General features: G+C 49.8%; 1 protein-coding gene across 1 annotated transcript in view; it reads right to left on the bottom strand.

Annotated features, from left to right (window-relative positions):
* The window catches only part of CDK5R1 (cyclin dependent kinase 5 regulatory subunit 1), a 102227-nt gene extending 88587 nt beyond the window's left edge, over nt 1–13640 (bottom strand). Inside the window, exon 1 of the mRNA XM_085624097.1 lies at nt 13321–13640. The gene's annotated coding sequence lies outside the window, so the exon portion shown is untranslated. The remainder of the gene's footprint in view (nt 1–13320) is intronic.
* Nucleotides 13641–13933: the final 293 nt, after the last annotated feature.

The following is a 13933-nucleotide window of genomic DNA, read 5'->3' as shown; positions in this document are numbered from 1 at the left end:
CCCCAAAGAATATGCATCGCCCTATTGTACATTTAACACCAGCAGGCCACAGCATCACACCTACTGCATAGTTTATTGAATACAAAGCAGTGCGTAGCACAGTAACACAATACCTAGCAACACACACTTTGTCCAACACTTCACATTAAAGGTCCAGATAACACCGAGTACCACGACCAATACGCACGGCCCCATGTCACAGCATAAAGAACACAGTGCCCGGTAACATACACACTAGACACTACCCGGCATACCTCCGTAGGACATACAACTGCACCGCCAAGAGAATAATCTTAAGGCCATAGTGACCACACCGTCATCCGCTTCAGTCAACACGCATACACAGACGTCACCCAATGATTACACTGACACTTTATTTGTGGGTGAAGAACTGCTGCAGGTTTATTTCATACAACACAGTATGATAATAAAATTGGGTTATCTTACGGGCGATCCAGGGCAGGCAGCCCCTTGCTGCTCCGCCCGCCTGGTGAGCCAGCACACACGGTGGGTCGATGCCAGGCAGTGTGGCACATAATTTACAGATCATCCACTGGGTCACGTGATCTGTCTCCTACTCCCGCCCCTTCCGACAGGGGCGGAGCGTGTTGTGGCACACCCCCGGTTGGTCAGGCCCCCCAACCGCCCGAAGGACTAACGGGGCGCCGTCGCGGTCTTCCCAGAACCCCCTTCGGCTCCTGGACCTTGGCTCGGGCACCCTTACTGTGCCGGACAGGGGTACCCTTACTGTGCCGGACAGGGGTACCCTTACTGTACCGCCTGTCGCAGAGGTACCCTTACTGTACCCGTCTGCATCCAGATCGCCCTGTAACTCCGCCACAGCTCTGGGGAGGCTACCGTCGCTGCCAGAGCCCCCCTTTCTCCCTTCGCTGTTATAGGTGCCCACCCTGCGAGCCAGCTTTTAGTGGGCTAAATTATGGGTCCTGTTCTGCAACCAGTAAATGACGGCATTAATTTGCAACATTACTCCGGAGCCCAGGGCAGACTACCAAAGGATGTCTTTGGGCCCCACTGCCGTTCAGCTTAGACGTTACTGGTGTTCCTAACTTTCTTAGCGATGCCACTGCAGATCTTCCTAACGTAATTATGGGAAGATTTAGCACCTACATGTGGAGCCAGAACTGAACCATAGCTGAATTCGTCAGTCCATCGATTCCCTTCACATCCTAGCACGAAGAAGGTTTTACTTTCCACCTTGTCTACAAAGGTGATGTATAGATAGCGTCATGGTTCCTGAATTGCTGCTGCTGCGAGGGGTGCATGATTTCTCAGCAGGACAAAACATTTTAACGTAACTGCTAAATGGACGGCTTTTATCTTGACTCCGGATAAAGCCAATGTGACTGACTGAGCTGCCGAAGAATACATCTCTCAGCTCGAGGACTAAATTTGTGAACGTTTCCCACCTCCCTGGCTCCAAGGAGAGGCTGAGCGAGAAGAGCAACACCTAAATCCGTTTCTCAGGCAGGAAAATATGGCATGGGTAACAAGGCATTGGTGAAATAGGCGCTTATGGACCTGCAATCCTATTAAGATTTTTCAATTGGCCAAATTAGGTGCCTTCCTGGCTTGGAATTGTGTTCCCAACAGCTACAGCACAATAAGCAGGGTGAAGGTAACGTGTGAGTTAACCACTTTACCTACGTATATAAACACAAGCTGACATCACAGGTATCTCAATTTTCTTCCTTTCACATCTTATTATCCTACTGTTTACTACAAACTGACCCATATCTTAGCAACATCTCCTCGTTATAGCCTTTCTACTTGCAAATTAAGTTACATTAAATTTGACGATCGAGTCTTATACTAGTCCCGCTGTTATCCCAATCTTTTCTTACTCTCCACTGGGACAGCGTAACCAATTCCTTGCTTGTTGAATAGAAGCTAGCTTTTGGACTTTATTGCTGCTGAAAGGAGTTAATAGGTTTGCCTACAGTCCTTGTTATACCGGTGTTGCTGTGCTATAGGTAATTCATTGCACCGACATCGTGGCTTGAAAATGAAACTTCTTATTTTATCAAATAATATGTTGTGAGCCACAGTGATGATTTCGTTCATATCTTCATAGTTGGCAGTGTCTCTATCTTGCCAATACCTGGGTCACGTCCGCCTTAAATGACGACAATACATCTGGCTTTTCCGCTAGCCTTGCCCATTAACCTGTCAAATGTCTGTGGAGAGCAGCACATCTCTGGTCATGCTCATTTCAGAAGGTGTTAAGCCCTTTCCATTACTAGAAAGTTTAAGTGCAAAATTCAAGAGGTATGGTCGCTCTCTGCTCTCTCAATCATTACCATGTAGCTGAGGGCATGCCATTCACGGGAGTCTGGTTGACGTATGCACAGGTCATTGACACTCTCCCACGTGCGGTGCTGTGAACCGTTTGAAGTAGTTCATCAGATTCAGCCAGCCACCCCCTAGGTGGAGGCTTGCACTCCCAAACTTCTGCTCGTGTAGAAACCCGGCCACACCTCCAGTTCAGTGAGATTTAGTAGTTCACGACACTGACAACCCCAACGCAGGTAGAATAAAGAGTTATCCAGCCCTCCTTACTTCCTTTCCCAGTTCGACACAGGTCGAAGAAGAATGCCCCTTCCAGAAAGGTCATGGCCTTAACCCTGAAGCCTATCCATACTGCATTCTACCGGAAATCTACAGCATTGCTTTGTAAAGCTTTTTCTGGTTCCACAATTATTTTGTGGTCGATATGCTCTCCCTCAGTTTGAACAGAATCTTAGCTAATCGTACGCCTGCCTAATTCCCAGGGCTGTCTGGCTTAATGCTTTCCGCCTGGAGTTGCCCCATCAAATGTGGCCTTGCACTGAAACTTAACTTGGTTGTCTCAACTTTTTTTTTTTTTTTTTTTTTTTTTTCCCGCATAATTTGAACCAATATTTGTAGCAATCAATCAGTTTTAATACGTGAATTGGCTCGGCACCTCCTTCCCCAATTCAAAACCTAATGCTAACCACAACAATCGGGAACATATGTGCAAAGTCTTTTAAGAGGCACTGAAAATTTTACCGTTTGTGTACTGATCGTTATATAATGTTATTTGATGTTATCGACTGCTACAACTTGCACTGCAATTTAGAATTGCTTTTGTTAAACGATGTAACCTTATCTCACCTTTAACCATAACTATCCGTCCAACATATCGTTAAACTTGTTGACTTCCATTCAATTAATTTCAAAATAATGTAAATTCTTTTTTCGTTATTTGTTTATTCCAACAGTACGGCTTGCTGTCACCTTGTGAAACATCCTGTGTGGTTACACAGCTCTGTTTTCGAATCTCTCAGTTTGTGCAACAAACACATTATGTTCTGCTCCTAAAAGATTATGAAAACCAATCCAACATTTGTTATGTTATACCAAATTTGATGGGCACCGTACCAAATTGGTTCCCTGGCGCTACTCTGAAACCGGTTAGGGTGGTATGTTACTCATGTACCTGTCTAACTAGCCATGTTTTAAAGACTTTGCGGGAAGTCATGAGGTCTGTGCGGGACCTAATCTCTGGAGGTGGGGAGTTCTAATATAAGTGACCTGGTGCGCTAAACCTTGTTCCACCAAAGAGTGTCCCTGTAGAGGATCCCTGGGGAAGCCACATGTAGTTTTATTCTTGTGGGTCGTGACGTGGCCAAGGTGAACATTTCACGTCAACACATTAACATCGTTGAATGTATAAGTTAGAGCAGTATTGGTGGATTACCTAACAAATTGACTTTCTAGATTTTGCACCATGACCCCTTGATGTGCCATTGGCTTGCCTATTTGGCAATGTCCTTTTCGCAGGAGTAAAACTCTCAGATATCATTCACCCCAACACAGTGCATCTCATGAGTGACACCAAATATTTACCGCTCCCAGTGCTTACAAAATTGGACCCTATCCTTGGTTCCCAGGACACAATGCACTGGAATGTCATCTGGCCCTGGTGCCTATCCAACAACCGTGTATTTCAAATCCAACCTTTACCAATCTTTGACCACATGTGAATAACTTAATCACAATCAGCCTGGGCCTACTTCCCTAATCAAATGGCGAGTGGGCCGCAAAAGAGTACATTAGAAATATAAAGCCATGCATTTTCAACATGAAGCCAGGAACCAAAGGAAAGCTTGGGGACAATAGTGTGAATAGTGATGGTGGCCTCTGGGGAAAAAACTAATCTGCAGGGCTACCCAGCTTGCTCAGGCACTGACTATGGCATTCAGCCCCGTGGACAACCTGATCGCTCCGCCCTCACTAGCATTAATCTAACGCACATTGTGAATTACCTATCTATTCTACAAATGTAACGTGTATGTAGATGCCAAGGCATTGAAACGCTACGCATGAGCCCAGGTACATTACATATTCATCGCAGCCATTGCGTCCCTATATTTACTACAAAAAGGGGGGGCACTACCTCCAACAAGCCCAATTATTGGCTGATCCCCAATCTGCGGATAAGTAAACAATGCACAGGAAACCAGTGCGCCATGGGCCCGAAGGCCTAGGAGCGCTTGACATATCGCCGCATTTGCACTTACACTCATAGGCGAGGAGGAATATAATTGCCCCCAACAATCATTCGCCCCACATAGTTACAACATAACAGCATCAACACACTCCGCTGCGCATTGTGCTTGTTGTGGGTGGAATGACTCAAGTGTTGTAGGACTCACGCGGTGAGCGGTGATGCCGACCTGGCGAAAGCACCCTGTGTAACAATGTTCGTTGCCGCCTCCACCCCAGATTCTCTCACTGTCCCCCTCTACCGTGACCAAGTCTTCATAACCACACTCTCCGATGCACTGAATTCGCTGTTGACTATTAGGGCTTTAAGATCTACATTGCAAGTCACAAAAGGATGCCTCTTTTGAACACAGTAACCTGCTGGCCCATTTGCATCATACGCACTGCACTCTGCTATCTACTTGGCACACGTTCTTTGCAGCAGGCCTCTTAACACTCTGAACTAACTACACCGAAGTCAAAAGACCTCTCAAATTGTTGATCTCAGAAGAGGTCTAAATCAATGAAATGTATTTGAATTGAATAGAAATGATACTTTCACACAAAAGTAATTTTTTGGTTTACAGGCAGATATTGTCTCTCACAGGATGAGTGCAGTCTTTGAGTACGATCATATAGTATTCATTTGAGGAAAAACATGGGCACAAGTCGACACTTTTAACACGTTTTAGTTGGCAGATGACCTGCAGGAAATAATTAAGCATGGCTTTATTTTGTGCAAGCACCATCACCCTCAGTCGGACTAATCAATCCAGTGCATGACATACTAAAATATGTTTTCTCTCAGAAAACGGCGGGGGCAATGGCTGTGAAGAAGGGAACCCCCCTAGCAGTAAACTCCCCTGTTGCTCAATAACTTATGTACGGGGTCGGGGTGTTAGGCTTTTGCTGCAAGTTGTCTTTCTGCCCACCTGTTGACTGCTAAACGGGAAGGTGTTTCTGGTCTCTTGGCCTAGGCTTTTACAAGGAAATGCGATGCCCTCCGGTGGCCATTATGCCTATGCACGGAACACCGGATGTGAAAGAAAACTTCTCTGTAGAGGGGGACCGCAGTGCAAGGGTAACAGTCCAATGGAAGGACTCTCCTAAAGAAAGTTCAGTCCAGGAGTAGGAAGATGGCACACATCTAAGGGTTAACGCAGAAGGTTCAAGAAAGAAACATCCATTGAAATGTACGAAACAAATGGGACTGTTGTTGGCCATTAAACCTGCATTGAAGTCGAGGAGAGAAAGCAAATAGAAAGCTATCGTGTTAAGACGCATAACTGGGGCCTAAATCATAAACTAGAATCATATAGGTTGCTATACATAATAGAAATAAATTCCGGCAACTTAACATCTGGACTATAGGAACGCCAGCGAGAACGGGAGAGGGGGAGCCACACGGCGCACGCTACCGGTAAATACTTAGACTACGCGTGACACATTGTTAGAAATGTCCCGCGCCTCCTATACTGTAGAAGTCAGGAAATATTGGTCACTGCTGCCAAATTCTGAAACAAGCGCTACTTAACATCTGGACTATAGGAACGCCAGCGAGAACGGGAGAGGGGGAGCCACACGGCGCACGCTACCGGTAAATACTTAGACTACGCGTGACACATTGTTAGAAATGTCCCGCGCCTCCTATACTGTAGAAGTCAGGAAATATTGGTCACTGCTGCCAAATTCTGAAACAAGCGCTACTTAACATCCGGACTATAGGAACGCCAACCGTGAACGGGAGAGGGGGAGCCACACGGCGCACGCTACCGGCAAATACTTAGACTACGCGTGACACATTGTTAGAACTGTCCCGAGCCCCGCGACGCTCACCGCCACAACAGAACCCCCACGGGTCTGCAGACCAGCACCCGCAACCTCAGGCCTGCGCGGGCCGGAGCAGGAACCCCGGTGCCAACGCACACTCGGCCATCCTTTCCAAGAGTCGTGTTGGACTGCACATTAGCGCCGCTCGGAAATCTTGAGCCACCACTGTCCGGCGACGAGCCGCGGGGAACCCGTGAGAATGTTAGGGAGGAGGGGCACCACAATGCCGCCCAATAACTCTCTCGCTCCGCTACCGCCACCCCCTCATAAGCCACACCAGCAGGCCGTGCCTGAAACCGGCCGCGGACCCCAGAGTGCACCGACGACAATAACGAAACCTTAACCACTAGAGCATCGATCGCAAGAAGACCACTACCCTGCAACGCTGCGGCTGCCGTTAAACTGTTGCAATGTAACCAGAAAACCCCACCGCAACCGCACTTAAAACCCATATGGTGGACGGCCCTTTTATGCACCGAGCAGGCTCTACATCCGAGCCCGTTTGAGGACTACCCAAAATGTCGCCACACACTAAACACAAGGACCCCCTCTACTGCAGGTTTTTCTCCCAGATATCGCTCCAAACCCGGCGCCCCCAAGAAGCACGCACTCGGCGCGATGGCCCACCGCACATGGCCCTCTCTGCCACGCAACCACACCAAGCGCATCACCCCGCCGCTATGTATATATATATATATATATATCCCCATAAACGTTAGTTTCTGGGTGCTTACAAACTCACTTGGCCTTCCATTCCTGCAATGCCCCCTTATGGCTTATTCAGTAGATTACATTAAAAGCCCAGAATTTGAGAGCCCAACTGCTTATGGCAAATAGTCGCTTGTTAACTTTAACTATGATGGATAACTCATATTTAAGTGGCCAATCTGTAAAGATGTATATCTCATTAACAAGGAAACAAACGCATCATTTAAGCAAAGGATGTTACGACATTCGTGTATGTCTGAAATGTCCTGCCTGGTAAACTTGAGAAACGCTACACGACTTAACGGTAAACAACGGAAAAAACACTCTGGACAGTTATTCATGGGTTGTGTGGAGATGGAGAACACGAACGGCTTTGTTGGGGATATTATATATGTACCACCGTTGACACAGTGAAATGGGGGTGAAGACATCGCGAAATTAACTCCTGAGTAGCAGAGAAGAAATCAGACTATTGAGAATAGCAGAAAATGTACTTCTTTTATTCCCCTAAATTTTTAACAGCACAGTAACAAAAGTTACTTCAGTCCGACTAAATTAATTTAAGCAACCCAAAACATCCATCTCGGAATAAAGTTGAACGCCCTCACATCAGCCCTACACCACGTCAGAGTCGCAGCTGTGCCACTTCAAACAGCTGCACTTGTGTACAGATGCAGCAAGAGCTGACACTCAACAGAACACGTCAGAGCGAGCAGGCCCATCCTCGATTTTAAGGTTTTTCCGGTGCACAGCTATTTCAAAATGTACTTGCCAATTGACCGCAGGTGATTCGCTTAATACACTGAAGGCGCTGCTCACCATGGCATCGTACTCCAGGCGCTGCACGAAGTGCCCTCTGTACATGGTGTCCTTCGGAGCCGAGCAGCACACAGGGTTCGTGCCGGGCCCCCACCGCAGGAAATTGTACATATTCTGAAAAACGCGTTACAAAGCCTCTGACCTCAACTGTGCCGTATGCGTCCCCACAAGACCGCGACACATGTACCCGACGTGGGGGGTCCCTACACGGGAGCCTCGCCCCCTCCCCTCCATGCAAGTCACCCAGGCAATGGCCGGTTGGCTGCCGCACACGAGGTGAAGGAGGGGCGGAAGGGGCAAAATGAGGACTCACCGTAAGGAAGAAATCCCGGGCCCCCAAGAGCAGCACAAAACGGCACCCAGTGATGCTGACGACGACCGCGACGACGACCCCAGCGACGATGGCGGCGGCGGTGCTGCAGACCAACGGGATAACGCGTGTCCAGGCTGGAGCGGCGCGCAGGGAACAGAGGAGGAACTGGGCGAGGGGGCCTCCTAAGTAGAGGGGGCAAGCCGCGCCCCCCCCCCGCCCCCAACGGCCCGCCTCCAGCTCCACACTATTGGGGGTCATAACCCTAGTGGGCGTAGCCTCGCGCGCGAGGCAGCAAGGGGGAAGGCTCCGACGGGCGGCCACTAGAGTGCTGCCCTGCTGATGTCCCACTGCTTGGGACGCGGGCAGCGGCATTTCCAGGGGCGAGGTGCAACTGTGCCCAGGGGCCCAGTGAGGCCCACTGCATCTCCGTTATGACTGGATTGTAGTAAACAAGCAATGGCGGGGGGGGGGGGGGGGGGGCATTCATACCTTGCATTGGGACATGAACCCCACACTTGCTAAGTCACTGGCACAGACCCAGAGAACACTCAACACCCCAGATGCAGCCCAAGAGAATTCCTAACACCCCATAGCACAACACAGGAGAACACCCAAAACCCCAAGAAATACATAATCCCATAGTGCAGTCCAGAGAATACACAGGCGCCCCCCGCGCCTAGGGGAGGGGCGCCCTTAGTTGCGCCATGTGACGAAGCCCCCTACGGGTCGGCTAAGAAGGGGTGGTGTATTGAGTGGCGGTGATGTCATCAGAGCGCGCAGGAATGCAAGGGGGAGTTATACAAGGCTGCGCCCTGGAGTATTCGGCCTCTTTGTCCCCTCAGACCTGCAGCAAGCTGCAGAGGCGCGGCGGGGGCAAGGTTTTTGGTCGGCGGCGTGCAGTGTGGCACAGGAGGTTTGCGGGGGCCTAGGCGTAGCCTGTAGGTCTTTGTAGTAGAATAATCATTAAATATACAAGAGTGTTTAATGAAATTTTGAGGTTGCTGCAGGCGCAGAGAAATAGTTTAGTTTCTCCTATTGGTCTATCATGTTTAGAATATTTAGGGCCAGGGGCCCACTTTGGTGGCACCGAAAGCCTGGACAAGGGGGGGAGGGGGGGGGGGGGGGGGGGGTTTCTGGTCCGGCTTTCACTAGCCAAAAAAGGGGTGGCATTTAGGGTTTCCGTTTCAAGCAATTGCATTTCAGCGGTGTCAACAGCACCCCAATAATAGGGGGGGCCAGGTTTCTAAGTAAGTCAACTATTTCTGGTAGTACTTGGGGTCGGCTGGAACAATGTGGGCAAGTAAGCGGGTCCGTAGGACTCCAAATAAAAATTCACAGTCTAGTGTACAGCCAGTCAAAGTTCTTGTAGATTCTCTTGCCTAATTTTCATTACGGCCATTAGGATAAAATGTTTAACATGCCAGGTTCTGTATGGTTGGCTTAAACAAGCTATACAATTTAACGCCGTTCCCCATTCAGTCTGTAGAACTGAACCAATTCCTTATAGAAATACAGGCGGGTGCCACAACAAGTACAAGTTGGCACAGGGGTGTATCTCTCAGGAAATGCGCATGAGTTCGTTAACATTATTATGTTGGCTATTAAGGAGCACTGTCAGCGCCGGGGGGCGGGTGAGTGCGCCGGGTAGCTTCTCACCCTGTGGCGGAGCACTGGCAGTTAACAAAAAAAAAGGGAGATGCACAACAAGAGAAGTACAGAGACTGGATGGACCCCTGGAGGGGGTAGGATCCACGTATGCTGAGGGTAGGCGGAAAAGGAGGACTGACCTGCCGGTAGTCCGGGACTCTACTGCCCTAACCCGCAACGTATGGACTGAGTAGAACTTTGGGGAGGCTGCCTGTGTTCAGGCACCCCGGTGGGCCGGTGCGTTATGCGGTGCCCTGGATTGCAAGTAATGCAACTGTTTGCTGTGCGCGTTGGGGCCTGCCAGCTCAATGTGCGCAGCTAAGTGGAGAGCTTGGCGGGCTGGATGAGTCGGTCAAGTTCCATTGTAAGGCCAAGCTCAAGTGCAGGTGTAATGTTGTGCCTAATTTTCTTACTGCTTTTAACATGTTGTTGCTGCTAAAGTGTACGGCCAAAACTGAAGTTCAAGTAATGTCGTGCCTGATTTACTTTGACAGGTTAATGCGGCTAAAGCATGATGTATATATCCAAACAGGATGGTCTTCTCCTATTGGTCTGTGAAGAATTACCTGGTTTGATGTGAATAAAAGGCTACGCCCTAGACAACATGCTTTGACTCTGAGAGTCCTTCGGCTTAGTGGAGTAGAAAATGTCCAAAATGGAGAAGGGTGAATGTCACATTGTGCGCATACTATGCCCAACACCATATAGTGCAGGCCAGGAGACTACCAAATACCACATGCAAATACTCTACAGACAGACATGGGGACCCGTGTAGTCTGTCCAGCCAATGGTGACTCTGCAGCAGAGGCAAGGGTTGGCATTTGTGTTTTATGTACGAGGATGCTGGTCTCTGCCATTCTGTGCTAAATTACTCCCGCCTCCTCCCTGGGGCTTTCCCCTCACCTCCTGTCCCCTCCCCTGCAGTTCATACACCAGAGCTGGTCTTTACATTGTACCTTATAGACCCGGTTAAATTTCCTCTGTCGGGAGCTGGTTAGACTATTGTTAACCTCCGTAGGCAGAAGCCCTTTCCCCAGAGCCCACAATGCCTTCTATCAGTGGAGGCGGGAGGGGGCAATAAAAAAAAGCTACTTTCCCTGCTACTTCTACTTACATTATAGTGGGGATACCCCTCTGAGCTTGCAAAGGAGAAGAGGCCGTCTCACGGCATCCGATGCTGATAAGCCAACCCCCGCCCCCAGGTAGATCCCTCCAATATGTCCACATTCAGCAACAATTTAACATTTCACTTCACCCTCTTAGTGCTTTCACAACTGACCCACAATTACCGCCTGGCCCTCCTCTCACTTCCTCCAGGTCACATGTCTTTCATTCAGGCGCACAACACCCATTGGACTCACAGGGCTTCAGCCCCCCCCCCCCCCATTTGCATGTTAACGAGGCCTCGCTGTTGTTTTCACCCCTTCTAAGAGCCCCTGCAGCTCCACTCTGCCTATTGCTTAAAGATTCAGCCCCCCCCCCCCCCCGAAATTTGGCTCTAGTTGCGTCTCTGCTTTCATTAGTGTCCACCCCACTGCACACAGTAGGAAGCATTGTATCCGGTTGTCTGTAGGCAGCAGAGGAGGTCTTTCCGCTGGGGAAGTGGCAGTAAAGACCTACACTCACATCTGTAAATACCAGTGGTGCCCACCCCAATGCCTTCCTAGGTGGCAGTAGAACCACTCAAACCCCCAAACCAGGCTGTGTAGTGACGCTTTCCGTCACCCATGACTGGAGGCGGCAGAAGCGCTCCATCCCCATCGCTGGAGGTAGCAATTGACTCTTACACTACCACAGCACCACCTCTACCCTGAAGACAGAAAGACCACGCCACGCTACCAGCTCTACCCTGTAGACAGCAATTGACCTCACCACACCACTATCCTGGAGACAGAAAGCCAATCCCCTCCCCTCCATCAGGTCTATCCTGGAGACAGCAATACCCCCCCCTCCCCCCACCTCTTCCCTGGAAACAGAAATAGACACCCCCATTCACTACCAACACTATCCTGCAGACAGCAGTAGAACCTCCCTTGGAGACTGGAATAGGCCCTTCTCCAACCGCTGGGGACAGCAAAAGAAAGAGCCCCCATCCCCACCTCTAAAGACAGCAACAACCCCCGCCCCCCCCCCCTTCCCTTGAAGCAGCAATAGAACCTCTTATCGCCTCTGGAGACAGAAATCGACCACTGGAAGCAGCAACATAATGCGCCTGCCTGCCATCCCAACCCCACCTCCGGGGGTCGCAGTAGAGTAGAATCTCCACCTCGCCTCTGGATACAGCAATAGAGCCACCGTCTGTCCCCATATCTGAGGGCAGCAGCTGAAGCCATTACCCACCACGGAAGGTGGGGGGCAGAGCAGACCCCCCCTTACCTTTGTAGGTAGGGACAGATCCCACCCCCCATAGCTGTGGGCGCCAGTATAACCTCTACTCCACCTTTAGCTGTAGCAATCGATCGTCCATCCGCATATCCCGAGGTAGCTGTACACTCCCCCGCGCCTAGAGCTGGAGGTAGCAACGGGCTCTCTTCTATCGGTGGACAACAGATGACCCCCCCCCCAGGAAGAAGCAGTACAGCCTCCCCCCCTCCCCGTGTCTGCAGTTTGCAATAGCGGCCTACGTTAGCTCTATGGGTAGCGAGATTAGCACCCTGTTCCTTTTTGCAACCAGAAGCTGAGCGCCCCACCCCCCTGTGTATGTAGGTAGCAATTAGTGCCGTGCCCCCCCCCAAAAAAAAAATAGGCACCATTGTCTCAGTGAGAAAATACATCTTGCACGGTCTGTAGGCGATGTGAAAGACCCCCAAGACTGCAGGTAACAGTAAAGGACACCCATATATTTCAGAGTCACGGTGCACCCCCCTCCCCCAAACAACTACTTTGGCCACATAGGCTCTGTAGGTAGAGGCCCAGTGCTGCCCCCACCGCTGGCTGTAGACAGCAGCAGTAGGTCAGCCCCACATCTAGGGGCGGCGGCAGCATCAACCCCCCCTCCACACACGCGAACGACCACCCCGCCCTGCCTGTAGTTGACAGTGGAGAGCCCCCACCCTTCGCAAACTGCAGATCGCTGGTTTCAATCTTTGCAAGGACGACTCATGCTCTCGTGTTCCCCAGTTGGATACAGAGACTTAAATTTGAAAATAGCAAACCCTGATATTTAAAAGTATATATAACCTACTGGCCGTCGCCAGTATTTAGTTATAGTTAGAACCTAGTTTCCATAGGAAAATCATGTGGAAACTAGGTTCGAACTAGAACTACCTACTGGCGACCGCCAGTAGGATGTGTATATATATATATATCCTTCTCCAATACCGGTTGTCGCTATCAACACCAGAAAGACGACACTGCAAATCCAAGGTAAGGTTCCAAACAATTCATTTTGTTGGAAAGGTTGCTTAATTTAGACCTTTATTTGTCCCTTAGTAGAGATACTTTCTTTGACCCCGAGTCTAAATCCTCCTCCTCACCTTCTGTGTGCATGGCTTCGTCGGGGCTGGTTACTCCGAGTCTCCGCTCTCCGGCAGCAGGCTCCGAGATGCTAGGTCGCCTCCTCTCCTGCTCAACCGCACATTCTAGGAGCTGCAGTGAGGACGTCCGTGGTGTGACAGTTCGACCAGCTCCTCACAAACTGATGTAACGGGCGCCCCTTGGGTTGTCCACGGACGGGGTCTCCCGAAACCCTCAGGTCTTTCCCCAAATTGGGTAAGTTTTCTCCAGATACTGCAGCCCCCGAGGCAGTGCGCGCAGCTTTTATCTCGGCTCCAATGCTTCAAACATTCGATTTCAGAATCCTCAGCAACACTTTCAGGCACGAGCACATTTGAGCCCCTCCCATTGAGAGCTCAAGTCCCGCCTCTGATGTCAATATCCCCGCCCCTACAAAGTCAACCAACAACAGGATTCGGAGACTAGAAAAGGCCGATGCTCTATAGTTCTGACAGTACGCCGTGAATAGCCATTTTGAATGAGTATAAAATATCCGGAAACAAACTAGGGATGTATTCAGAAACATTGTAGAAACGTGTGCATGCACAGTACATTAGAGCAATAAGACCACTGAGAACCTCGTAGGGTGCAATA

Source organism: Triturus cristatus, chromosome 1_1 (assembly GCF_964204655.1).
Source record: "Triturus cristatus chromosome 1_1, aTriCri1.1, whole genome shotgun sequence".
NCBI classification, from domain to species: domain Eukaryota; kingdom Metazoa; phylum Chordata; class Amphibia; order Caudata; family Salamandridae; genus Triturus; species Triturus cristatus.
The sequence above is the reverse complement of the archived record's forward strand: the minus strand, read 5'-3'. Positions and strand labels throughout refer to the sequence as shown.